Source organism: Dipodomys merriami, unplaced genomic scaffold, assembly GCF_024711535.1.
Source record: "Dipodomys merriami isolate MVZ:Mamm:240054 unplaced genomic scaffold, mDipMer1.0.p SCAF_47, whole genome shotgun sequence".
In the NCBI taxonomy this organism is placed as follows: domain Eukaryota; kingdom Metazoa; phylum Chordata; class Mammalia; order Rodentia; family Heteromyidae; genus Dipodomys; species Dipodomys merriami.
The window spans coordinates 11,367,493-11,391,862 of NW_027206035.1; positions in this window are offsets into that span (position 1 = coordinate 11,367,493).

The following is a 24,370-nucleotide window of genomic DNA, read 5'->3' on the forward strand; positions in this document are numbered from 1 at the left end:
TTATGCTGAGGGTGAGGATGAGGGTGAGGGTGAAGTTTAGGCTTAGAGTTAGGGTTAAGGTTAAGGTGAGGGCTAGGGAGAGGGTGAGGGTTAGGGTGAGAATATGTGTGAAGGTAATAGTTTCGGTTAGGTAAGAGTTAGGGTTATTGTTATGGTGAGGATTAGGTTGAATGTGAGGGTTAGTGTAAGGGTTAGGGTTAGGGTGATGGTTAGGGTTAGAGTTAGGGTTTGGGTTAAGGTTAAGGTTATGGTTAGAGTGAGGGTTAGGGTTAGGGTGAGGGTGAGGGTTAGGGTGAGAGGTACAGTTAGGGTTAGTGTGAGGGTTAGGATTAGTGTGAGGGTTAGGGTTAGGTTTAGGGTTAGGGTCAGGTTAAGATTAAGGGTTACGTTGAGGGTCAGGTTGAGGGTGAGGGTTAGGTTTAGTGTTAGGGTTAGGGTAAGGATTAGGGTGATTGTTAGGTTTAGGGTTAGGGTTAGGATTAGGGTGAGGGTTAGGGTTAGGGTGAGGCTGAGGCTGAGGTTTAGGGTTAGGTTTAGGGTGAGGTTTAGGTTTAGGGTGAGGGCTATGGTGAGAGTGTGGGTTAGGGTGAGTGAGATGTCGAGGGTGAGGGTTTCAGTTAGATAAGGATTAGGGTTAGGATTAGGATGAGGATTAGGTTGAGGGTGAGGGTTAGTTGGAGGGTTAGGGTTAAGGTGAGGGTTAGGGTTAGGGTTAGATTGAGGGTTAGGGTTAGGCTGATGTTTAGGGTTAGGCTGAGGGTTAGGGTGAGGGTGACTTTTCGGGTGAGGGTTCCCTTGAGGGTGAGGCTTAGGGTGTGGTTTAGGGTTAGGTTTATGGTGAGCGTTAGGATGACGGTGAGGGTTAGGCTGAGGGTGGAGTTTAGGGTTAGTGTTAGTGTGAGGGTTAGGGTTAGGGTTAGACTTAGGGTGAGGGTTAGGTTGAGGGGTAGGATTAGGTTTAGGGAGAGGTTTAGTGTTAGTGTGACGGTTAGCGTTAGGGTTAGAGTTAGTGTTAGTATGAGGATAAAGCTTAGTGTGAGGTTTAGGGTGAGGGTGAGGGTAAGGTTTATCGTTAGGTTTAGGGTCAGGGTTAGGTTGAGTGTTAGGTTTAAGGTTAGGCTTAGGTTTAGGGTGATGTTTACGGTGAGGGTGAGGGTTAGGGTGAGGGTGAGATTAAGGGAGAGGGTTAGGGTGAGGGTGAGGGTGATGGTGAGGGTTAGGTTTAGGGTGAGGGTGAGGGTTAGGGTGAGGGTTAGGTTTAGGCTTATTTTGAGGGTTAGGGTTAGTTTGAGGGTTATGGTGAAGGAGAGTTTGATGATGAGGGTTCGGGTTAGGGTGACAGTGAGGGTGTGGTTTAGGATTAGATTTAGGATTAGGGTGAGTGTGAGAGTTAGGGTTAAGTTTAGGGTGAGGGTGAGGTTGAAGGTTTGGTTTAGGTTTAGGGTTAGGGTGAGGGTAAGGGTTCGGGTTAGGGTTAGGGTAAGGGTTAGGGTAAGAGTTAGTGTTAGGGTGAGGTTTAGTGTTAGGGTTAGGGTGAGGGTTAGGTTCAGGGTTAGGTTTAGAATTAGGTTTAGGCTTAGGGTTAGGGCGAGGGTGAGGGTTAGGGTGAGGGGTAGGGTTAGGTTTAGGGTAAGGGTTTGGGTTAGGGTGAGGGCTAGGGTTAGGGATAGGGTTAGGGTGAGGGTTAGGGTAAGTGTAAGGGTTAGGGTGAGGGTTAGTGTTAGGGTTAGGATTAGGGTGATGGTGAGGATGAGGGTTAGGTTTAGGGTTAGGGTTAGTGTGAGCATAAGGGTTAGAGTGAGGGTTAGGGTGAGGCTGAGGGTTAGGGTGAGGTTGAGAGTTCAGGTGAGTGTTAGTGTTAGTGTTAGGGTTAAGTTGAGGGTTAGTGTGAGGCTTAGGATAAGGGTTCAGGTAAGGGTTGGGGTTAGGGTGAGAGTTAGCGTTAAAGTTAGGGTTATGGTGAGGGTGAGCCTTTGGGTTAGGATTAGGGTTAGGGTGAGGTTTAGTGTTAGGTTTAGGGTTAGGAAAGGGTTAGAATTAGGGTGAGGGTTAGGTTTAGGGTTAGGGTTAGGTTTATGGTGAGGGTTATTTTGAGGGTTAGGGTGATGATGATGGTGAGGGTAATGGTGAGGTTTAGGTTTAGGGTGAGGGCTACTGTGATGGTGAGGGTTAGGGTGAGTGTGAGGGTGAGTATGACTTTTACCATTAGGTAAGTGTTAGGGTTAGGGTTAGGGTGAGGATTAGGGTTAGGGTGAGATTTAGTTTCAGGGTTAGGGCGAGGGTTCAGGTGAGGCTGAGGGTTAGGGTGAGGGTGAGGTTTCAGGTGAGGGTGAAGGTTATGGTGTGGGTTAATGTTAGGTTTAGGGTGAGGGTTTGAGTCACGATGAGGGTTAGGTAGAGGGTGAGCATTAGGGTTAGGTTTAGGGTGAGGTTTAGGGTTAGGTTTAGGGTTAAGGCAAGGGTTAGGTTGAGGGGTAGGGTTAGGCTTACGGAGAGGGTTAGGGTTAGTGTGAGGTTTAGGGTTAGGTTTAGAGTAAGGGTTAGTCTGAAGATAAAGGTTAGGGGGAGGGTTAGGGTTAGGGTTAGGGCTAAGGTTAGCGTTAGGGTAAGGGTGAGCGTTAGGCTGATGGTGAGGGTGAGGGTGACGGTGAGGGATATGTTTAGGGTGAGGGTGTGGGTTAGGGTTAGGATTAGGGTTAGGTTTTGGGTTAGGCTGAGAGTGAGCGTGAGGGTGGGGGTTAGGATTAGAGTTAATTTGAGGGTTAGGGGGAAGGTGAGTTTGAAGGTGAGGGTGAGGTTGAAGGTGGCGGTGAGGTTGAGGGTTAGGGTTAGGATTAGGGTTAGCGTAGAGTTAGGGATAGGTTTAGGGTTAGGGTGAGGGTGAGGGTGAGGGTTAGCTTCAGGGTTAGGTTTAGGGTGAGGGTTAGGGTTAGAGTTATGGTTAGGGTAAGGGTGAAGGTGAGAGTTAGGTTTAGGGTTAGGTTTAGTGTGAGGTTTAGGGTTAGTGTTAGGGTAATGTTTAGGCTGAGGTTTAGGTTTATGGTTAGGGTTAAGGTGAGGGTGAGGTTTAGGGTTAAGGTTAGGGTTAGGATGAAGGTTACGGTTAGGGTTCAGTTTGTGTAAGGGTTAGTGTAAGGGTGAGGGTTAGGGTTAGGTGATGTTTAGGGTGTCGGTGATGATTAGGGTGAGGATGAGGTTGAGCTTGTGGGTGAGGGAGTGGGAGAGCGTGATGGTTAGGGTTAGGATTAGGGTGAGGGTGAGGGTTACGGTGCGGGTTAGGTTTACGGTTAGGGTTAGGGTTAGGGTGAGGTTTAGGGTGAGGGTTAGTGTTAGGGTTAGGGTTAGGGTGAGGGTTAGGGTTAGGGTTAGGTTGAGGGTGAGCGTTAGGATTAGGATTAGGGCTAGGTATAGGGTTAGGTTTGGGGATAGGTTTACGGTTTGGGTGAGGTTTTGTTTAGAGTTAGGTTTAGAGTTAGGGTGAGGGTTAGGGTTTGGATTAGGGTTAGTTTTAGGGTTAGGCTGTGGGTGAGGTTGTGGGTGAGTGTGAGCGTTAGGGTTAAGGTGAGGGTTAGGATTAGGGTTAGGGTTAAGGGTAAGGTGAGGGTTAGGGTTAGGAATAAGTTTAATATGAGGTTAGGCTGAGGGTTAGGGTTAAGGTTCTTTTGAGGGTAAAGGTTAGGATGAGGGTTAGGGTTAGGGTGAGTGTTAGGGTGAGGGTAAGGGTTAGGGTGATTGCTAGTGTGAGGGTTAGTGTTACTGTTAGCGTTAGGGTTAGGCTGAGGGTGAGGGTAAGGTTTACGGCGAAGTTTAGGGTGATGGTGAGGGTTAGGGTGAAGGAGAGGGTTAGGGTTAAGTTTAGGTTGAGGGTTAAGTTTAGGGTGAGGGCTAGTGTTAGTGAGAGGGTTAGGAATGAGGGTGAGGGGTAGGGGTAGGGTTACGGTAAGGGTTAGGGTTAGGCTGAGGTTTAGGGTTAGTGTGAAGGGGAGGGATAGATTTAGCATTAGGGTTCTGGTTAGGGATAGGGTTAAGGTGAGGGTGAGGGTGAGGTTGAGGTTGAGGTTAGGGATAGGGTTATGGATAGGTTGAGTGTGGGGTTGAGGTTGAGCGTGAGGGTGAGGGTTAGGGTTACTTTTAGGGTGAGGGCTAGGGTGAGGGTGAGGGTTAGAATGACGGTTAGGGTGAGGGTGAGGGTTTCGGTTAGGAAAGGCTTTGGGTTAGGGTTAGGGTGAGGATTAGGGTGAGGGTGAGTTTTAAAGTGAGGGTTAGGGTTAGCGTGAGGATTAGGATTAGGGTTCAGGTGAGGTTTAGGATTAGGATGATGTTTAAGGTGAGGGTGAGAGTTAGTTTGAGGGCGAGTATGAGGGTTAGGGTGTAGGTGAGTGTTACGGTTAGAGTAAGGGTTAGGGTGATGGTGAGGGTAATGGGGAAGTTGAAGTTTAGGGTTAGGTTTAGGGTGAGGGTTTGGGGTAGGGTTAGGGTAAGGTGTTAGGTGAGGGGTAGGGTAAAGGTTAGCGTCAGAGTTAGGGTTAATGTGAGGGTTAGGGTTAGGGTTAGGGTTAGTGTAAGGATAAGGATTAGGGTGAGGGTTAGGTTGAGAGTGAGGGTTAGGGTTAGCATTAGGGTTAGGGTGATGTTTAGGGTGAGGGATAAGGTGAGGGTTAGTGTTAGTATGAGGGTGAGGGTTAGAATTAGTTTTAGGGTGAGGGTTAGAGTTAGGGTGAGATTTAGGGTGGGGTTAGAGTCAGGGTGAGGGTTTGGGTAAGGGTGAGTTTTAGGGTGTGGGTGACGGTTAGGGTTAGGGTGAGGGTTAAGGTGACCGTGAGGGTTAGGGTGAGGGACAGGGTTAGGGTTAGGGTGAATATTAGGGTGAGGGATAGGGTTAGGGTTAGTGTGAGGATTAGGGTTATGGTTAGGGTTATTTTGAGGGTAAGGGTTAGGGTGAGGTTTAGGTTAGGGTGAGGGTTAGGGTTAAGGGCAGGTTTAAGTTTAGGGTGAGGAATAGGGAGAGGGTGAGGGTGAGTGTGAGGGTGAGGGTGTGGGTGAAGGTTTTGGTTAGGTAAGGGTTAGGGTTGGGGTTATGGTGAGGATTAGGGTGAAGGTGAGGGATAGATTGAGGGTTAAGTTTAGGGAGAGTGTTAGGGTTAGGGTTAGGATTGGTGTTAGGGTAAGTTTTAGGGTTAAGGTTAGGATTAGGGTTAGGATTAGTGTTAGGGTTAGGGTTAGGATTATTTTTAGAGTTAGGGTTAGGGTTAGGGTAGGGTATGTTTTAGTGTGAGGATTAGGGTTAGGGATAGATTTAGGGTTAGTGTGAGGTTAAAGGTTAGGGTGAGGATTAGGGTGCGGGTGATGGTTAGTGTTAGGGTTAGGGTGAGGGTGAGGGCTAGTGTTAGGATTAGGGTTAGGGTTAGGGTTAGGGTTATTTTTAGGGCTAGGTTGAGGGTCAGGGTGAGTGTGATGGTGAGGTTTAGCGTTAGTGTTAGGGTTAGGGTGAGAATGAGGGTGAGTGTTAGGGTTAGGGTTATGGTTAGGCTGAGGACGAGGGTGGGGGTGAGTGTAAGGGTTAGGGTTAGCGTTAGAGTTAGGGCTAGGTTGAGCGTGAGTGTTAGTGTGACAGTGAGGGTGAGGGTGAAGGTGAGGGTTTCGGTTAGGTAAGAGTTAGGGTTATTGTTAGGGTGAGGTTTAAATTGAGGATGAGTGTTAGTTTGAGGGTTAGGGTTAGGGTGAGGGTTAGGTTTATAGTTAGGTTGAGTAGTAGGGTTAGTGTGATGTTCAGGGTGCGGGTGAGGCTTAGGGTGAGCGTTAGCGTGCGGGTGAGTGTGAGGGTTAGAGTGTGGCTGAAGTTTAGGGTTAAGGTGAGGGTTAGTGTGACGGTGAGGGTTAGGTTGAGTGTGATGGTTAGTGTTAGGTTTTGGGTGAGGGTTCGTGTTAGTTTTAGGGTGATGGTGAGGGTTATGGTGAGGTGTAGGGTTAGGGTTATGGTGAGGGTTAGGGATAGTGTGAGGGTTAGGGTTAGGTTAAGGTTTAGGGTTAGGGTTAGGGTTAGGATTAGGGTGAGGATTAGGTTGATGGTGAGGGTAAAGTTTAGGGTGTGGGTTAGGGTTAGGGTCAGGTTAGCCTGACAGTGAGGGTTAGGGTGAGGGTGAGGGTTAGGTTTAGGGTTAGGGTGAATGTTGGGGTGAGGGTTAGGTTGAGGTGTACGGTTAGGGTTAGGATGTGCCTTAGGGTTAGTGTGAGGCTTAGAGTTAGTTTTAGGGTTAGGATTAATTTGAGGTTAAAGTTTAGGGTGAGGGTTAGTGTGAAGGTGAGGGTTAGGTTGAGGGTTAGGGTTAAGGTATGGTTGGGGTTAGGTTTACAGTGAGGGTTATGGTTAGGGTGATGTTTAGGGTGAGCGTGAGGGTTAGGATGAGTGTGAGTTTTTGGGTGAGGGTGAGGGTTCAGGTGAGGGTGAGGGTTAAGGTGTGGGTTAGGTTTAGGGTTAGGGTCGGGTTAGGGTGACATTGAGGGTTAGGGTGAGGGTGAGGGTTAGGGTTAGTGTTAGGGTGATTGTTAGGGTGAGGGTTAGGTTGAGCGGTAGGTTTAGGGTCAGCGTGAAGGTTAGGTTTAGTGTGAGGGTTAGTGTTAGGTTTAGAGTTAGGGTTAGAGAGAGGTTTAAGTTTAGGATGAGGGTTAGGGTGAAGGTGAGGGTTAGGGTGAGGATTAGGGTGTTGGTTAGGTTTAGGTGAGGGTTAGGATTAGGGTTAGGATGAGGGTTAGGGTAAGGGTGATGGTTACAGTTAGGATTAGGGTCAGGGTTAGGATTAGGCTGAGGGTGAGTTTTTGGGTGAGGGTGAGCGAGAGGGTTAGGGCTAGGTTTAGGATGAGGGTTAGGTTTAGTGTGAGGTTTAGGGTGAGTGTGAGGGTGAGTGTAAGGGTTAGGGTGAGGGTGAGTGTGAGGGTGAGGTTTAGCATTAGGGTTAGGATGAGGTTGAGGGTGAGAGTTAGGTTTAAAGTTAGGGTGAGGGTTAAGGTGAGGGCTAGTTTGAGGGTGAGGGTTTCGTTTAGGTAAGAGTTAGGGTTAATGTGAGGGTTAGGATTAGTGCGAGGGTTAGGGTTAGGGTTAGTGTGAGGATAAGGGTTATGGTGAAGGTTAGGAAGAGGGTGAGGGTTAGGGTTAGCGTCAGGGTTATTGTGAAGTTTAGGGAGAGGGTTAGGGTTAGGGTGAGGCTTACGGTTAGTTTGATGTTTAGGGTGAGGTTGAGGGTTAGGGTAAGATTTGAGGTTGAGGGTGAGTGTTAGAGTGAGTGTGAGATTGAGGGTGAAGGTGAGAGTTAGAATTAGGGTTAAGGTTCTGGTGAGGGTGAGGATTATTGTTAGGATTACGGTTAGGTTTAGGGTTAGGTTGAGGGAGAGGCTGAGGTTTAGTGTTAGGGTTAGGATTAGGGTTAGGGTTAGGGTGAGGGCTAGGCTGAAGGTGACGGTTAGGGTTAGAGTGAGGTTGAGGGTGAGTGTTAGGGTTAGGGTTAGGGTTAGGGTGAGGATTAGGTTGAGGTTGAGGTCTCATGTGAGGGTCAGGGTGAAGGTTAGGGTTAGTCTGATGTTTAGGGTGACGGTGAGGTTTAGGTCGAGGGTGAGGGTTAGGGTTATGTTTAGGGTGGGAGTTAGAGTTAATGTTATGGTTAGGGTGAGGGTTAGGGTGCGGGATAAGCTTAGGTTTAAGGTGAGGGTTAGTGTTAGTGTGAGGATAAGGTTATGGTGAGGGTTAGGATTAGGGTGAGGGTTAGGTTTGGCGTTAGGTTTAGGGTTAGGTTTAGAGTGAGGGTTAAGGTGAGGGTTAGGGTAAGGTTTAGGGTAAGGGTTAGAATTAGGTTGGGGGTTAGGTTTAGGGTAAGTGTGAGGGTGAGGGTGAGGGTTTGGTTTAGGATTAGGGTTAGGGTTAGGCTTAGGGTGAGGGTGAGGGTAAGATTGAGGGTTACGGTCAGTGTGAGGGGTAGGTTAAGGTTATGATTAGGGTGAGGGTAAGGGTTACGCTGAGGATTAGGGTGAGGGTGAAGGTTAGGTTTAGGGTTAGGGTGAGGGTGAGGGTGAGGTTGAGGGTTAGGGTTAGGTGAAGGGTTATGGATAGGGTGAGGGCTAGATTGAGTGTGAGGTTTAGGGTTAGCATTAGGGTTAGGGTTAGGTTTAGGATGAGGGTTAGGCTTTGGTTAGGGTTAGGGTGAGGGTGAGGGTGAGGGTTAGGTTTAGGTTGAGGGTTAGTGTTAGGGTGAGGGCTAGGGTGAGGGTGAGCATTAGGGTCAGGGTGAGAGTGGGGGTGAGTGTGAGGGTTTCGTTTAGCGAAGGGTTAGGGTTAGGGTGAGGTTTAGGGTGAGGGTGAGGGTTAGGTTGAGTGTTAGGTTTAGCGTGAGGGTTAGGGTTGGATTTAGGGTGAGGGTTAGGGTTAGTATGATGTTTAGGTTGAGGGTGAGGTTTAGGGTGAGGGTGAGGGTTCGGGTTTGGGTGAGGATGAGGGTTATGGTGTGCGTGAGGGTTAGGTTTCGGGTGAGATTTAGGGTGAGGGTGAGGGTTAGGGTGAGGGTGAGTGTTAGGGTTCAGTTTATGATTAGGGTGAGGGTTAGCGTTAGGGTTAGGGTTAGGGTGAGGGTTAGGGTGAGCTTTAGGGTTAGTGTGAGGGATAGGGTTATGTATAGGGTTAGTGTTAATGTCAGGAAAAGGGTTAGGGTGAGGTTTAGGGTGACGGTGAGGGTTATGGTTAGGGTAAGGGTAAGGGTTACGGTGATGGTTAGGGTGAGGGTGAGGGTTAGGGTTAGCATTAGGGTTATAGTTAGTGTGAGGGTGAGGGTCAGGGTGATGGTGAGGGTTTCAGTTATGTAACGGATAGGGTTAGTGTGAGGATTAGGGTGAGGGTGAGGATTAGATTGAGGGTGAGGGTTAGGGTTAGGGTGAGTGTTAGGTTTAGGGTGATATTTAGGTTGAGGGTGAGGGTTAGGGTGAGGGTGACTGTTCGGGTTAGGGTTCGGGTTCGGGTGGGGGTGAGGGTTAGTGTGTGGGTGAGGTTTAGGACTCGGGTGAGTTTTATGGTGAGGGTTAGCGTTAGGGTTAGTGTTAGTGTGAGGTTTAGGGTGAGGCGTATGGTTAGGGTTAGGGTGAGGTTTAGGGTTAGTGTGAGGGTTAGGGTTAGGTATAGGGTTAGGGTTATTTTGAGGATGAGTGTTAGGGTGAGGGTGAGGGTTAGGGTTAGCGTTAGGGTTAGGGTGAGGTTTACGGTGAGGGTTAGGTTTAGGGTGAGTTTCAGTGTTAGGGCGTGGTTGATGGTTAGGGTTAGGGTGAGGATTAGGGTTAATGTTAGGGTTAGGGTTATAGTGAGCTTTAGAGTTAGGGTGAGGTTTAGGGTGAGGGTGAGGTTTAGGGTTAGCAATAGTGTTAGGTTGAGTATTAGTGTAAGGGTTAGGTTTAGGGATAGAGTAAGAATGAGGGTTAGGTTTAGGATTAGGCTTAGGGTTAGAGTTTTGTTGAGGCTTAGGGTGAGGGTTAGTGTTAGGATTATGGTTAGGGTTAGGGTTACAGTTATTTTTAGGGTTAGGGTTCGGGTTCAGTTGAGTGTTAGTGCGAGGGTTAGCATTAGGTTTATGCTTAGGATTAGGGTGAGGGAGAGTGTGAGGGTTAGGATTAAGATTAGGGTTAGGGTATGGGTTAGGCTGAGGGTGAGGGTGAGGGTAAGGGTGAGGGTTAGGGTTAGGGTGAGGGTTAGGGTTAGGGTTAGGAGGAGTGTTAGGGTGAGGGGTAGGGTTAGGGTTAGGGTGAGGGTTAGGGTGAGGATTAGGGTTAGGGTTATGTTTGGGGTTAAGGTGAGGTTTAGGGTTAGGCTGAAGTTTAGTTGGACGGTGAGGGATAGGGTGAGGTTGAGGTTGAGGGTGAGGCTTAGGGTAAGGGTGAGGGTGAGGGTGATGGTGAGGGTTATTGTTAGGTTTAGGTTTAGGGTGACTGTGAGGGTTATGGTTAGGATTAGGCTTTGGTTAAGTGTTAGGCTGAGTGTGAGTGTGAGGGTGAGTGTTAGGGTTAGTGTTAGGGTGAGGGTTAGGGTTAGTGTGAGGGTTAGGGTGAGTGTGAGTTTGAGGTTCAGGATTAGGGTGACTGTGACAGTGATGATGAGGTTTAGGGTTAGGATTAGGGTTAGGGTGAGTTTTAGAGTTACAGTTAGGTTTAAGGTTTGGGTTAGGATTAGGGTTAGTGTTAGGGTTATTGTTAAGGTTAGGTTTAGGGATAAGGTAAGAGTGAGGTTTAGGGTTAGGGTTAGGGTGAGGTTTAGGTTTAGTGTGAGGGCTATGCGGAGGGTGAGGTTTAGGGTGAGTGTGAGGGTGAGGGTGAGGGTAAGGGTTACGATTTGGGTTAGGGTTATTGTAAGGTTGACGGTGACGGTGATGGTGAGGGTGAAGGTTAAGTTTAGGGTTAGGGTTAGGGTGAGAGTGAGGTTGAGGGTTAGGGTTAGGATTAGGGTTAGGTTTAGGGTTAGGCTGAAAGTGACGGTGAGGGTGAGGGTGAAGCTTAGGGTTAGGCTTAGGGTTAGGGTTTAGGTGAGGGCTAGGGTGAGGGTAAAGGTTAGGGTGAGAATGAGGGTGAAGTTGAGGGTTTCGGTTAGGTAAGTGTTAGGGTTAGGGTTAGGGTGAGGATTAGGGGAGAATGAGGGTTATGGTGAGGGATAGCGTTATGGTGAGGGTTAGGGTTAGGGTTAGGGTGAGGCTTAGCGTTAGGATGATGTTTGGTATGAGGGTGAGGGTTATTGTTATGGTTAGGGTTAGGGAAAGGGTAAGGTTTAGTGTTAGGGTTACTGTGAGGGTTAGGGTGAGGGGTATTGTTAGGATTAGGCTGAGTGCTAGGGTTAGTGTGAGGATAAGGGTTAGGGTGAGGTTTAGGATGAGGGTGAGGGTTAGGATTATCGTGAGGTTTAGGGTGAGGTTTATGGTGAGGGTTAGGTTTAGGGTTAGGTTGACGGTGAATGTTAGATTTAGGGTTAATGTGAGGGTTATGGATAAGATGAGGGTTAGGTTTAATCTTACAGTGAGGGTTAGGGTGAGGGTTAGGTTGAACGTGAGTGTGAGGTTTAGGGTGTGGGTGACGGTTAGGGTTAGGGTGAGGGTTATGGTGACGGTGAGGGTTAAGGTGAGGGTGAGGATTAGGGTTAGGGTGAGAGTTAGGGTGAGGGTTAGGGTTAGTGTTAGTGTGAGGATTAGGATTAGGGTTAGGGTTAGGGTTATGATGAGGTTAAGTGTTAGGGTGAGGTTTATGGTGAGGGTGAGGATTAGGGTTAGCATTAGGATTAGGGTAAGGTTTAGGGTTAGGGTTAGGGTGAGGATGAGGGTTAGGGGTAGGCTGAGGATTAGGATTAGATTGAGGGTTAGGGATAGGTTTAGGGTTAGGATGAGGATTAGGCTGAGGGTTAGGTTTAGGGTTAGGGTGAGGGTGAGGGTGAGGGTATGGGTTAGGGTGAGGGTTATGTTGAGTGTAAGGTATAGGGTTAGGGTTAGGTTTAGTGTGGGCGTTAGGGTGAGGCTTAGGGTTTCTTTTAGGGAAAGGGTTAGGGTGAGGGTTAGGGTGAGGTTAAGGGTTAGGGTGAGGGTTAGGTTGAGGAGGGATAGGTTTATGATTAGGGTAAGGATTAGGCTGAGGGTTAGGGTGAGGTTGAGGGTTAGGGTTTGGGTGAGTGTAGGGTAAGTGTTAGGGTGTGGGCTAGGGTTAGGGTTAGGGCTAGGATGAGATTTAGGGTTATCTTGAGGGTGAGGTTGAGTGTTAGCTTTAGGATTCGGTTAGGGTGAGGGTGAGGGTTAGGGATAGTGTTAGGTTTATGGTGAGGTTTAGGGTTAGGGTTAGGGTTATGGTTAGAGTTAGAGTGAGGGTGAGGTGAGGTTTATGGTTTGGATTAGGGTTAGTGTTAGGTTTAGGGTGAGGGTTAGGCTGAGGTGTAGGGTTAGGGTTATGGTGAGGGTGAGGGTGAGTGTTAAGGTTAGGGTGAGGGTTAGGGTGAGGGTGAGGGTTAGGTATAGCATTAGGGTTAGGTATAGGGAAAGGTTAGGGTTAGGGTTAGGCTTAGGGTGAAGGTGTGGTTTAGGGTTGGCATTAGGGTTTCGGTTAGGGTTATGTTGAGGGTAAGGGTTAGGGTAGGGTTAGGGTGAGTGTGAGGGTGTACGTTAGGGTTAGGGTTAGGGTCATGGTTAGGGTTAGGGTGAGGGTTAGGTTTAGGGTGAGTTTGAGGGTAAGGGTTAGCATTGAGGGCTAGGGTTAGGGTTAGGGTGAGTGTTAGGGTTATGGTGAGGGTGAGTGTGAGGGTTAGGTTTAGGATTAGGGTCAGGGTGAGTTTTAGGGAAATGGTTAGGTGTAGGGTTAGGGATAGATTTAGCGTGAGGCTGAGGGTGGGGGTTACGATTTGGATTAGGGATACGTTTAGGCTTAGGCTGAGGATGAGTTTGAGGGTGAGGGTGAGGGTTAGGGTTAGGGTGAGTGTTAAAGTTGGGGTTAGGGTTAAGGTTAAGGTGAGGCTTATGGTTAGGGTTAGTGTTGGGATGAGGGTTAGGCTGAGGGTTAGGGTTAGAGTTAGGGTGAGGGTAAGCGTTAGGGTGTGGGTGAGGGTTAGGATTAGGCTTAGGGTTAGGGTGAGAGTTAAGGTGAGAGTTAGGGTTAGGGTTAGGTTTAATGTTAAGGTGAGGGTTAAGGTGAGCATTATGGTTAGTGTTAAGGTTAGGGTGAGGGTGAGGGTGAGGGTAAGGCTTAGGTGAGGGTTAGGGTGAGGGTGAGGGATAGGGTTTTTGGTGAGGGTAAGGGTTAGGGAGAGATTTAGGGTGAGGTTTAGGGTTAATGTTAGCATTAGCCTTAGGATAAGGGTGGGGTTTGGTTGAGGGTTAGGTTTAGGGTTAGGCCGAGGTTGAGGTTTAGGGTTCGGGTTAGGGTTAGGGTTCGGGTTAGGCTGAGGGGTAGTGTTAGGGTTAGCGTTAGGGTGAGGGTTAGTGTGAGGGTTAGGGTTAGGTTTAGGTTTAGGGTTAGGGTGAGGATTAGGTTTAGGGTAAGGGCTAGGGTGAGGGTGAGGTTTACGGTGAAGGTTAGGGTGAGGTTGATGGTGACAGTTAGGGTTAGGGTGAGGCTTAGGGTGAGGGTGAGGAATCGTGTTACCCTTAGGTTTAGGTTTAGGGTTAGGATTAGGGTGACAGTTAGGGTTAGGTTTAGTGTTAGAGTTCGAGTGAGGGTGAATATGAGGGTTAGGGTTTTGATTAGGGTTAGTGTTAGGGTTAGGCTGATTGGTAGGTTTAGGGTTAGTGTGAGGGTGAGGGTGAGGGTGAGGTTTAAGGTTAGGGTGAGTGTTAGGGTGAGGGTGAGGATTAGGGATAGCATTAGTTTTAGGGTTAGGGTTACTGTGAGCGTTAGGGTTATCATGATGGTGAGGGTAAGTGTTAGGTTTAGGATTAGGGTTAGGCTTAGGGTGAGGGTTAGGGATAGTGTTAGGGTTAGAGTGAGGGTTAGGTTTAGGGTTAGGGTTACAGTTAGGGTGAGGGTGATGGTGAGGTTTAGGGTTTGGATTAGGGTTAGGGTTAGGGTGAGGGTTAGGCTGAGGGGTTGTGTTAGGGTTATGGTGAGGGTGAGGGTGAGTGTTAAGGTTAGGGTGAGGGTTAGGGTGAAGGTGACGGTTAGGGATAGCATTAGGTTTAGGTATAGGGAAGGGTGAGGCTTAGAGTTAGGGTTAGGTTGAGAGTGAGGTTTACGTTATCATTAGGTTTTCGGTTAGGTTTATGTTGAGGGTTAGGGTTAGGGTAGGGTTAGGGTGAGTGTGAGGGTGAGGGTAAGGGTTAGGGTTAGGGTTAGGGTCATGGTTAGGGTTAGGGTGAGGGTTAGGTTTAGGGTGAGGTTGAGCGTAAGGGTTAGGGTGAGGGCTAGGCTTAGGGTTAAGGTTAGGATAATTGTTAGGTTTATGGTTAGGGTGAGGGTGAGGGCTAGGTTTAGGATTAGGGTTAAGGTCAGGGTGAGGGTTAGTGATAGGGTTAGAGGTAGGGTTAGGGTTAGAGTTAGGGTGACTTTGAGGGTGAGGGTTACAGTTTGGATTAGGGTTAGTTTTAGGTTTAGGCTGAGGTTGAGTTTGAGTGTGAGGGTGAGGGTTAGGGTTAGGGTGAGTGTTAGGGTTGGGGTTAGGGTTAAGGTTAAGTTGAGGGTTAGGGTTAGAGTTAGGGTTAGGATGAGGGTCAGGCTGAGGGTTAGGGTTAGGTTTAGTGTGAGGGTAAGCTTTTGGGTGAGGGTAAGTGTTAGGATTAGGCTTAGGGTTAGGGTGAGAGTTAGGGTGAGGGTTCGGGTTAGTGTTAAGTTTAGGGTTGGGGTGAGGGTTAGCTTGAGGTGTTAGGGTTAGGTTTAGGGTTACGGTGAGGGTGAGGGTAAGGCTTAGGTGAGGGTTAGGGTGATGGTGAGGGATAGGGATTTTGGTGAGGGTAATGTTAGGGGGAGGTTTAGGGGAAGTTAGGTTTAATGTTAGCATTAGCCTTAGGGTAAGGGTGAGAGTTAGGGTGAGGGTAAGGGTAAGGTTTAGGGATAGGGTGAGGATTATGGTTCGGGTTAGTGTTAGGGTGAGGGTTAGGCTGAGTTGTAGGGTTAGGTTTAGGGTTAGGGTGAGGGTAAGTGTGAGGGTAAGTGTTAGAGTGAGGGTTAGGGTGAGGTTGAGGTTTAGGTTTAGCATTCAGATTAGGGTTAGGGTGAGGGTTAGTGTTAGGGTTAGGATTAGAGTGAGGGTGAGGCTTAGTGTTAGCATTAGTTTTAGGATTAGGTTTAGCGTGAGGGTTCAGGTTAGGGTTAGGATTATGGTTATGCTTAGGGTTAGGCTGAGGGTGAGGTTGAGCGTGAGGGTGAGGGTTAGGGTTAGGCTGAGGGTTAGAGTTAGATTTAGGGTTAAGTTTAGGGTGAGGGTTAGGGTTAGGGATACGGTTAGGATGAGTGTTAGGGTTAGGTTTAGGGTTAGGGTGAGGTTTAGGGTGGGGGTTAGGGTTAGGGTTAACGTGAGGGTTAGGGTGAGGGTACGGGTTAGGGTGAGGTTTAGGGTGAGGGTTAGGGTTAGGGTTAAAGTGAGGGTTAGGGTGAGGTTAAGGGCTAGGGTGAGGGTTAGGGTGAGGGTGAGGGATAGGGTTATGGTGAGGGTAAGTGTTAGGGTGAGGGTTAGGGTGAGTGTGAGGGATAGGGTTATGGTGAGGGTAAGGGTTAGGGCGAGGTTTAGGGTGAGGTTGAGGGATAATGTTAGCATTAGGGTTACAGTAAGTGTGAGGCTTAGAGTTAGGGTTAGGGAGAGGTTGAGGATTAGGCTTAGGGTTATGGTTATGGTGAGGGTTAGGCTGAGGGTTAGGGTTAAGGTTATTTTTAGGGTGTGGGTTAGGTTGAGGGTTAGGGTTAGGTTTAGGGTGAGGTTGAGGGTTACGAAAAGGGTTAGGGTGAGGGTTAGAGTGAGGTGGAGGTTTAGGGTTAGCATTAGGGTTAGGGTGAGGATGAGGGTTAGGGTTGGGGTGAGGGTGAGGGTTAGTTTTAGCATTAGCGTTAGGGTTATGGTGAGGGTTACGGTTAGGGTGATGGTGAGGTTGAGGGTTAGGGTTAGGCTTAGGATTAGAGTTAGGGTATGGGTTAGGCTGATGGTGGGGGTAATGGTGAGGGTGAGTGTTAGGTTTAGTGTGAGGTCTAGGGTCAGTGTGAGGGTTAGAATGAGAGTGAGGGTTTCTTTTAGAAAAGGCTTAGGGTTAGAGTGAGGATTAGGGTGAGGGTGAGGTTTAAGGTGAGGGTTAGGGTTATGGTTAGTGTGCGGGTGAGGGTGAGGATGAGGATTAGGGTTAGGTTTAGGATTAGGGCTAGGGTTAGGGTTAGGCTGAGAGTGGGGGTGAGGGTGAGGGTGAGGTTGAGGCTTAGGCAGTAGGTGATTGTTTGTGTTAGGGTGAGAGTTAGGTTGACGGTGAGGGTTAGGGTGAAGTTGAAGTTTACGGTTAGGGTGAGGGTTCGGGTGAGGGTTCGGGTGAGGGTTCGGGTGAGGGGTAGGGTTAGAGTTAAGATGGGGGTTAGGGTTAATGTGTGGTTTAAGTTTAGGTTTAGGGTTAGAGTGAGAATAAGTGTTAGGTTGAGGGTTAGGATGAGAGTGAGGGTTAGAGTTAGAGATAGGGTTAGCGTGAGGGTTTGGGTGAGGGTTAAGGTGACGGTTAGGTTTAGCGTTAGGGTTAGATTTAGGGTGAGGGTTAGGGGTTGGATTAGTGTTAGGGTTAGGTTTAGGCTGAGGTTGAGGTTGAGGGTGAGGGTCAGGGTTAGGGTTAGTGTTAGTGTTAGGGTTGGGGTTGGGTTTAAGGTGAGGCTGAGGGTTAGTGTTAGGGTTAGGGTTAGCTTGAGGGTTTGGCTGAGGGTTAGGGTCAGGATAAGGGTGAGGGTAAGTTTTAGGGTGAGTGTTAGGGAGAGGGTAAATCTTAGGCTGAGGCTTAGGGTTAGGGTGAGGTTTAGTGTGAGGGCAAGGTTGAGGGTAGAATGTTAGGGTGAGGGTTAAAGCGAAGGTGAGGGATAGGGTTAAGGTGAGGGTAAGATTTAGGGTGAGGTTTAGGGTGAGGTTGAGGGTTAATGTTAGCATTAGGGATACGGTGAGGGTGAAGGTTAGCGTCAGGGTTCGGGATAGGGTGAGGCTTAGGGTTAGGTTTAGGTTTAGGGTGAGGGTTAGCCTGAGGGGTGGGGTTAGGTTTAGGCTTAGGGTGAGAGTTACAGTGAGGTTTAGGGTTAGGTTTAGGGTTAGGCGTAGGGTGAGGTTAAGGGTGAGTGTAAGAGTTAGGGTGAGGGTTAGGGTGAGGTTGAGGTTTAGGGTTAGCATTAGGATTAGGGTTAGGTTGAGGTTTAGGTTTAGGTTTAGGGTTAGAGTGAGGGTGAGGGCTAGTGTTAGCATTAGGGTTAGGGTTAGGGTTAGGGTTAGGGTTAGTGTTAGGGTGAGGGTGAGGGGGAGTGTTAGGTTTAGGATTAGGGTTAGGTTTGGGGTTGGCTGAGGGTGGGTGTGAGATTGAGGATGAGGGTTAGGGTTAGGATTAGTTTTATGGTGAGGGCTATGGTGAGGGTGAGGTTTAGGGTGAGGGTTAGGGTGAGGGTGAGTGTTTCGGTTAGGAAAGGCTTAGGGTTAGGGTTAGTTTGAGGATTAGGATGAGGGTGAGGGTTAGTGTTAGGGTGAGGATTAGGGTTAGGATTAGCGTGAGGGTTAGGGTTAGGGTGATGTTTAGGGTAAGAGAGAGTGTTAGGATGAGGGTGAGTGTAAGGGTTAGGGTGTAGGTGAGGGATAGGGTTAGGGTGAGGGTTAGGGTGATGGTGAGTGTTAGGTTCAAGGTGAGGGTTAGGGCTAGGGTTAGGGTGAGTTTTAGTGTTAGGGTTAGAGTGAGGTGTAGGTTTAGGTTTAGGGTGAGTGTTAGGGTTAATGTGAGAGTTAGGATGAGGGTTAGGTTTAGGGTTAGTGTTAGGGTGATATTTAGGGTGAGCGTGAGTGTTAGGTTTAGCCTTAAGTTTAGGGTGAGGGTTGGGTGAGGGTTAAGGTGAGAGTGTTAATATTAGGGTGAGGGTTAGACTTAGGTTTAGGGTGATGATTAGGTTTAGGGTGAGGTTGAGTGTGAGGTTTAGGTTCCGGGTTAGGCTTAGGTGTAGGGTTAGGCTTAGGGTGAGGGTGAGGGTGAGGGTCAGAATTAGGTTTAGGGTGAGGGTTAGGGTTATGGTTAGGATTAGGGTGAGGGTGAGTGTGAGGTTTAGTGTGAGGGTGATGGTGAGGGCGAGGGTGAGGGTGAGGGTTAGGTTTAGGGTGAGTGTTAGGATCATGGTTAGGGTTAGTGTGAGGGTGAGGGTGAGTGTTAGCGTGAGACTGGTGGTGAGGTAGAGGGTAAGGGTGAGGTTTAGGGTTTGGGTGAGGGTTAGGTTTAGGGTTAGGGTTAGGCTGAGTCTGAGGTTTAGGGTGAGGGTGAGGGTGAGGGTAAGGGTGAGGTTTAGGGTTAGCATTAGGGATATGGTTAGGGTGAGGGTTAGGGTTAGTGTTAGGGTTAGGATGAGGGTTAAGCTGAAGTTTAGGTTTAGGGTTCGGGTGAGGATAAGGGTTAGGGTGAGGGCTAGGTTGAGGGTGAGGGTATGGTTAGGCTTAGGGTTATGGTGAGCTTTAGGGTGATGGTAAGGGTTAGGGTGAGGGTTAGAGTGATGGTGAGGATAGGGTTAAAGTGATGGTAAGGGTTAGTGCGAGGTTTAGGGTGAGGTTGAGGGTTAATGTTAGCATTAGGTTTATGGTGAGGGTGAGGGTTGGGGTGAGGGTTAGGTTTAGGGTTAGGGATAGGGTGAAGATTAGGGTAAAGGTTAGGTTTAAGGTGAGGGTTAGTCTGAGGGGTAGGGTTAGTATTAGGGTTAGGGTGAGGGTTAGGTTGAGGGTTAGGGTTAGGATTAGGGTTAGGTTTAGGGTGAGTTTGAGGGTGAGGGTAAGGGTTAGGGTGAGGTTTAGCGTGAGATTGAGGTTTAGGGTTAGCATTAGGATTAGGGTTCGGGTTCGGGTGAGGGTTTGGAGTAGGGTTCGGGTTATGGTGAGGGTGAGGGCTAGTGTTAGCATTAGGGTAAGGGTTAGGGTTATGGTTAGGGTGAGGATGAGGCTTACATATTGGGTTAGGATTAGGGTTAGGATTAGTGTTAGACTGAGGGTGGGTTTGAGGTTGAGGTTGAGAGTTAGCGTTAGAGTTAGTTTTAGGGTTAGGACTAGGGTGAGGGTGAGGGTTAGGGTGAGGGTGAGGGTTTTCGGGTAGGAAAGGCTTAGGTTTCGGGTTAGGGTGAGGATTAGCTTGAGGGTGAGGTTTAAGGTGAAGGTTAGGGTTAGGGTGAGGATTAGGGTTAGGGTTAGGGTGAGGGTTAGGGTTAGGGTGATGTTTAGTGTGAGGGTGAGTTTGAGGTGGAGGGTAAGATTGTAGGTGAGGTTTAGGTTTAGGTTGAGTGTTAGGTTGAAGGTGAGGGTTAGGGTTAGTGTTAGGGTGAGGGTTAGGTTTAGGGTTGGGGGAGGGGTAGGGTGAGGGTTAAGTTTAGGGTTAGGTTGGGGGTTAGGGTTAATTTAAGGGTATGGTTAGTGTTAGGGTTAGTGTGAGGATAAAGGTTAGGGTGAGGGTGAGGATTAGGGTTAGCATTAGGGTTAGGGTTATGGTTAGTGTGAGGGTTAGTGTTAGGGTTAGTGTGCGGGTTAGGGTTAGGGTGAGGGTGAGGGTTAGGGTTAGGGTGACGGTGAGGGTAAGTGTTAGGGTGAGAGCTAGGGTTAGGTTGAGGGTTAGGGATAGGGTTAGGGTTAGGGTGAGGGTTTTGGTTAGAGTTAGGTTTAGGTTGAGGGTGAGGGTGAGGGTGAGGTTTAGGTTTTGGATTATGGTTAGGTTTAGGGTTCGGCTGAGTCTGAGGTTGAGTGTGAGTGTGAGGTTTAGGGTTAGGGTGAGGGTGAGGGTGAGGGTTAGGTTTAGGTCTAGGATTAGGGTTAGGGTTACCTTCAGGCTGAGGGTGGGTGTGAGGTTGAATGCGAGGTTTAGGGTTAGGGAGAGTTTTAGGGTGAAGACTAGGTTGAGGGTGAGGGTTGGGGTGAGGGTGAGGGTTATGTTGAGGGGAGGTTTTTGGTTAGGAAAGGCTTAGGGTTAAGGTTAGGGTGTCGATTACGGTGAGGGTGAGGTTTAAGGTGAGGGTGAGGATTAGGGTTATTGTTAGAATGAGGGATAGGGTCAGGTTGATGTTTAGGTTGAGGGAGTGTGTGAGGGTGAGGGTTAGGGTGAGGGTTAGGGTGTAGGTGATGGTTAGGTTTAGGGTGAGGGTTAGGGTGACAGTGAGGGTTAGGGTGAAGGTGAGGGTTAGGGTTACTTTTAGGGTGAGTGTTAGTGTGAGGCTTAGTGTGAGGATTAGGGTTAGGTTTAGCGTTATGGAGTGGGTAAGGGTTAGGATGAGGTTTAGGGTGACGGTGAGGGTTAGGGTTAGCATTAGAATAAGGGTGAGGGTTAAGGTGAGTGTTAGGGTGAGGGTGAGGTTGAGGGTTAGGGTTAGGGTGAGGGTGTGGTTTAGGGTGAGGTTCAGGGTTAGTGTTAGGGTTAGAGTTAGAGTGATGGTGAGGGTTAGGCTTAAGATTAGGGGTAGGGTTAGGGTTAGGCTGAGGGTTAATGTGAGGGTTAGTTTTATGGTGAGGGTTAGGTTTAGGGTTAGGTTTCGGGTTAGTTTGAGCGTTAGGGTTAGGGGGAGGGTTTGGCTGAGGGTTGGAGTTAGGGTTAGGGTTATGTTGAGGGTAATGTTTAGGGTGAGGTTTAGGGTGAGTGTGAGGGTGAGGATTAGGGTGAGGGTTAGTTTTAGGTTGAGGATTTGGGTGAGGGTTAGAGTGAGTTTTAGTGTTATTGTTAGGGTTACGGTTAGGGTTAGGTTTAGGGTGAGGGTTAGGCTGAGGGGTGGGGTTAGGTTTAGGCTTAGGGTGAGAGTTCGAGTGAGGTTTAGGGTTAGGTTTAGGGTTAGGGTTAGGGTGAGGTTGAGGGTGAGTGTAAGAGTTAAGCTGAGGGTTAGGGTGAGGTTGAGGTTTGGGGTTAGCATTAGGGTTAGGTTTAGGGTGAGGTTAAGGGGTTAGGTTTAGGGTTAGAGTGAGGGTGAGGCCTAGTGTTAGCATTAGGGTTAGAGTTAGGGTTAGGGTTAGCGTTAGGGTGAGGGTGAGAAGGAGTGTTAGGTTTAGGATTAGGTTTAGGGTTAGGGTTAGGCTGAGGGTGGGGGTGAGATTGAGGATGAGGTTTAGGGTTAGGATTAGTTTTAGCATAAGGGCTAGGGTGAGGGTGATGTTTAGGGTGAGGGTTAGGGTGAGGGTGAGAGTTTCGGTTAGGAAAGGCTTAATGTTAGGGTTACTTTGAGGATTAGGATGAGGGTGAGGTTTAAGGTGAGGATTAGGGTTAGGGTGAGGATTAGGGTTAGGATTAGGGTCAGGGTTAGGGTTAGGGTGATTTTAGGGTGAGAGTGAGTGTTAGGGTGAGGGTGAGGGTATAGTTGAGGGTTAGGTTTATGGTGAGGGTTAGGTTGACGGTGAGGGTTAGGGTCAAGGTGAGGGTAAGGGCTTGGTTTAGGGTGAGGGTTAGGATTAGGGTTAGGGTGAGGGCTAGGGTGAGGGTGAGGTTTAGGGTGAGGGTTAGGGTGAGGGTGAGAGTTTCGATTAGGAAAGGCTTAGGGTTAGGGTTAGTTTGAGGATTAGGATGAGGGTGAGGTTTAAGGTGAGGGTTAATTTTAGGGTGAGGATTAGGGTTAGGATTAGGGTCAGGGTTAGGGTTAGGGTGATGTTTAAGGTGAGAGTGAATGTTAGGGTAGGGGTGAGGGTGAGGGTGTAGTTGAGGTTTAGGGTTATGGTGAGGGTTAGGGTGACGATGAGGGTTAGGGTCAAGGTGAGGGTTAGGGCTTGGGTTAGGGTGAGGGTTAGGATTAGGGTTAGGGTGAGGGGTAGGGTGAGGGGTAGGTTTAGGGTTAGGGTGAGTGTTAGGGTTAATATGAGGGTTAGGGTTAGGTTTAGGGTTAGTGTTAATGTGATATTTAGGGTGAGGGTGAGGTTTTGGGTTAGCGTTAGGTTTAGGGTGAGGGTTGGGTAAGGGTTAAGTTGAGAGTGTTAGTATGAGGGAGAGGGTTAGAGTTAGGTTTAGGGTTAGGGTTAGGGTTAGGGTTAACGTTAGGGTGAGGGTTAGGTTTAGGGTTAGGGTTAGTATGAGGGTTAGGCTGAGGGTTAGGCTTAGGGTTAGGGTGAGGGTTAGGATTAGGGCGAGGGTTAGGTTTAGGATTAGGTTTAGGGTTAGGGTGAGGGTTAGGGATAGCTTTAGGGTTAGCCTGAGGGTTTGGGTTAAGGCTAGGTTTAGAGTTATTGTGAGGGTGAGGGTTAGGGTTTGAATTAGGGATAGGGTTAGGGTTAGGCTGAGGTTGAGGTTGAGGCTGAGGGACAGGGTTAGGGTTAGGGTGAGGGATAGGGTTAGGGTTAGGGTTAGAGTGAGGGTGAGGGTTAGGGTTAGGATGAGGATTAAGGTTAGGGTTAGGTTTATGTTGAGGGTTAGGGTTAGGGTGGCGTTGAGGTTAAGGGTTAGGTTGTGGGCTAGCATTAGGTTTAGGGTTAGGATGAGATTTAGGGTGAGGGTGAGGTTTAGAGTTAGGTTTAGGTTGAGGGTTAGGGTTATGGTTAGGGTTAGGGTGAGGGTGAGGTTGAGAGTTAGAGTGAGGGTGATGGTGAGGGTGAGGTTGACGGTTAGGTTTAAGGTGATGGTTAGTGTTGTGGTTAGGGTTAGAGTGAGGGTTAGGCTGAGGGGTAGGGTTAGTATTAGGGTTAGGTTGAGGGTTAGCATTAGGATTAGGGTTAGGTTTAGGGTGCGTTTGAGGGTGAGGGTAAGGGTTAGGGTGAGGTTTAGCGTGAGATTGAGGTTTAGGGTTAGCATTAGGGTTAGGGTTAGTGTTTGCGTGAGTGTTTGGGTTGGGGTTCGGGTTATGGTGAGGGTGAGGGCTAGTGTTAGCATTAGGGTTAGGGTTAGCGTGAGGATGAGGGTTTCAGATTAGGTTGAGGGTGAGGTTTAAGGTGAGGGTTCTGTTTAGGTGAGGATTAGTGTTAGGGTTAGGGTGAGGGTTAGGTTTAGGGTGATGTTTAGTGTGAGGATGAGTTTGAGGTTGAGGGTAAGGGTGTAGGTGAGGTTTAGGGTTAGGTTAAGGGTTAGGTTGAAGGTGAGGGTTAGGGTTAGGGTTAGGGTGAGTGTTAGGTTTAGGGTTAGGGGGAAGGGTACGGTGAGGGGTAGGTTTATGGTTAGGTTGGGGGTTAGGGTTAATGTAAGGGTTATTGTTAGTGTTAGGGTTAGTGTGAGGATAAGGGTTAGGGTGAGGTTTAGGGTGAGAATGAGGGTTAGGGTTAGCCTTAAGGTTAGGGTGAGGATTAGGGTGAGGGTGAGGGTGAGGGGTAGGGTTAGTATTAGGGTTAGGGTTAGTGTGAGGGTTAGTGTTAGGCTTAGTGTGAGGGTTAGAGTTAGGGTGAGGGTGAGGGTTAGGTTTAGTGTGAGGGTTAGGATTAGGGTTAGGTTTAGGATTAGGGTGAGGGAAAGGATTAGGGTGAGTTTTAGTTTGACTGTGAGGGTTAGGGTGAAGGTGAGTGTTAGGGTGAGAGTTAGGGTGAGGGTTATTTTTAGGGTTAAGGGGGAGGTTAAGGGTTAGGGTGAGTGTTAGGGTGAGGTTGATTGTTAACGTTAGCATTAGGGTTACGGTGAGGTTGAGGGTTAGGGTGAGGCTTAGGGTTAGGGTTAGGTTTACAGTGAGGTTTAGGCTGAGGGGTAGGGTTAGGGTTAGGGTTAGGGTGAGGGTTAGGGTGAGGTTTAGGGTTAAAGTTATTGTTAGGGGTTTGGTTGAGGTTGAGGGTAAGGGTTAGGGAGAGAGTTATGGTGAGGTTGAGGTTTAGGGTTAGTATTAGGTTTAGGGTGAGGGTTAGGCTTAGGATTAGGGTTAGTGTGAGGTTGAGTGTGAGGTTTAGGTTGAGGGTGATGGTGAGGTTGAGGGTGAGGGTGAGATTTATGTTTAGGGTTAGTTTTAAGTTTAGTGTTAGGTTTAGAGTTAGGGTGAGGGCTAGTGTGAGGCTGAGGGCTAGGGTTAAGTTTAGGATTAGGGTGAAGTTTAACGTTTGGGTGAGTGTTAGTGTGAGGTTGAGGTTTAGGGTTAGTATTAGGGTTAGGGTGAGGGTTAAGGTTAGGTTTATGTTTAGGGTGAGGGTGAGGGCTAGTGTTAGCATTAGAGTTAGGGTTAGTTTTAGGGGTAGGGTGAGAGTGAGGGTTTGGGTTAGCCTGAGTGTTAGGGTGAGGGTTACGGTGAGGGTTAGGTTTAGGGTTAGGGATAGTGTTAAGGTTAGGGTGAGGGTGAGGATTATGGTTAGTGTTAGGTTGAGGGTTAAGGTTAAGGTGATGTTTAGGTTGAAGGTGACGGTTAGGGTGAGAGTTCGGGTTCTGGTTAGGGTGAGGGTTAGGGTGAGAGTGAGGGTCAGAGTTACTTTTAGGGTGAGGGTTATGGTTATGGTTATGGTTAGGGTGAGTGTGAGGGTGAGGGTTAGGGTGAGGGTGATGGTGAGGTTGAGGGTGAGAGTGAGAGTTATGTTTAGGTTTAGTTTTATGGTTAGTGTTAGGTTTAGAGTTAGGGTGAGGGCTAGGGTGAGGGTGAGGGTAGGGTTAAGGTTAGTATTAGGGTGAGGGTTAGGTTTAAGGTGAGGGTTAGGTTTAGGATTAGGGTTAGGGTGAGGGTGAGGGCTAGTGTTAGCATTAGAGTTAGGGTTAGGTTTAGGGTTAGGGTAAGGGTGAGGATGAGGGTTAGGGTTAGGGTTAGGATAAGGTTTAGAGTTAGGGTTAGGCTGAAGTTGGGGGTGAGGTTG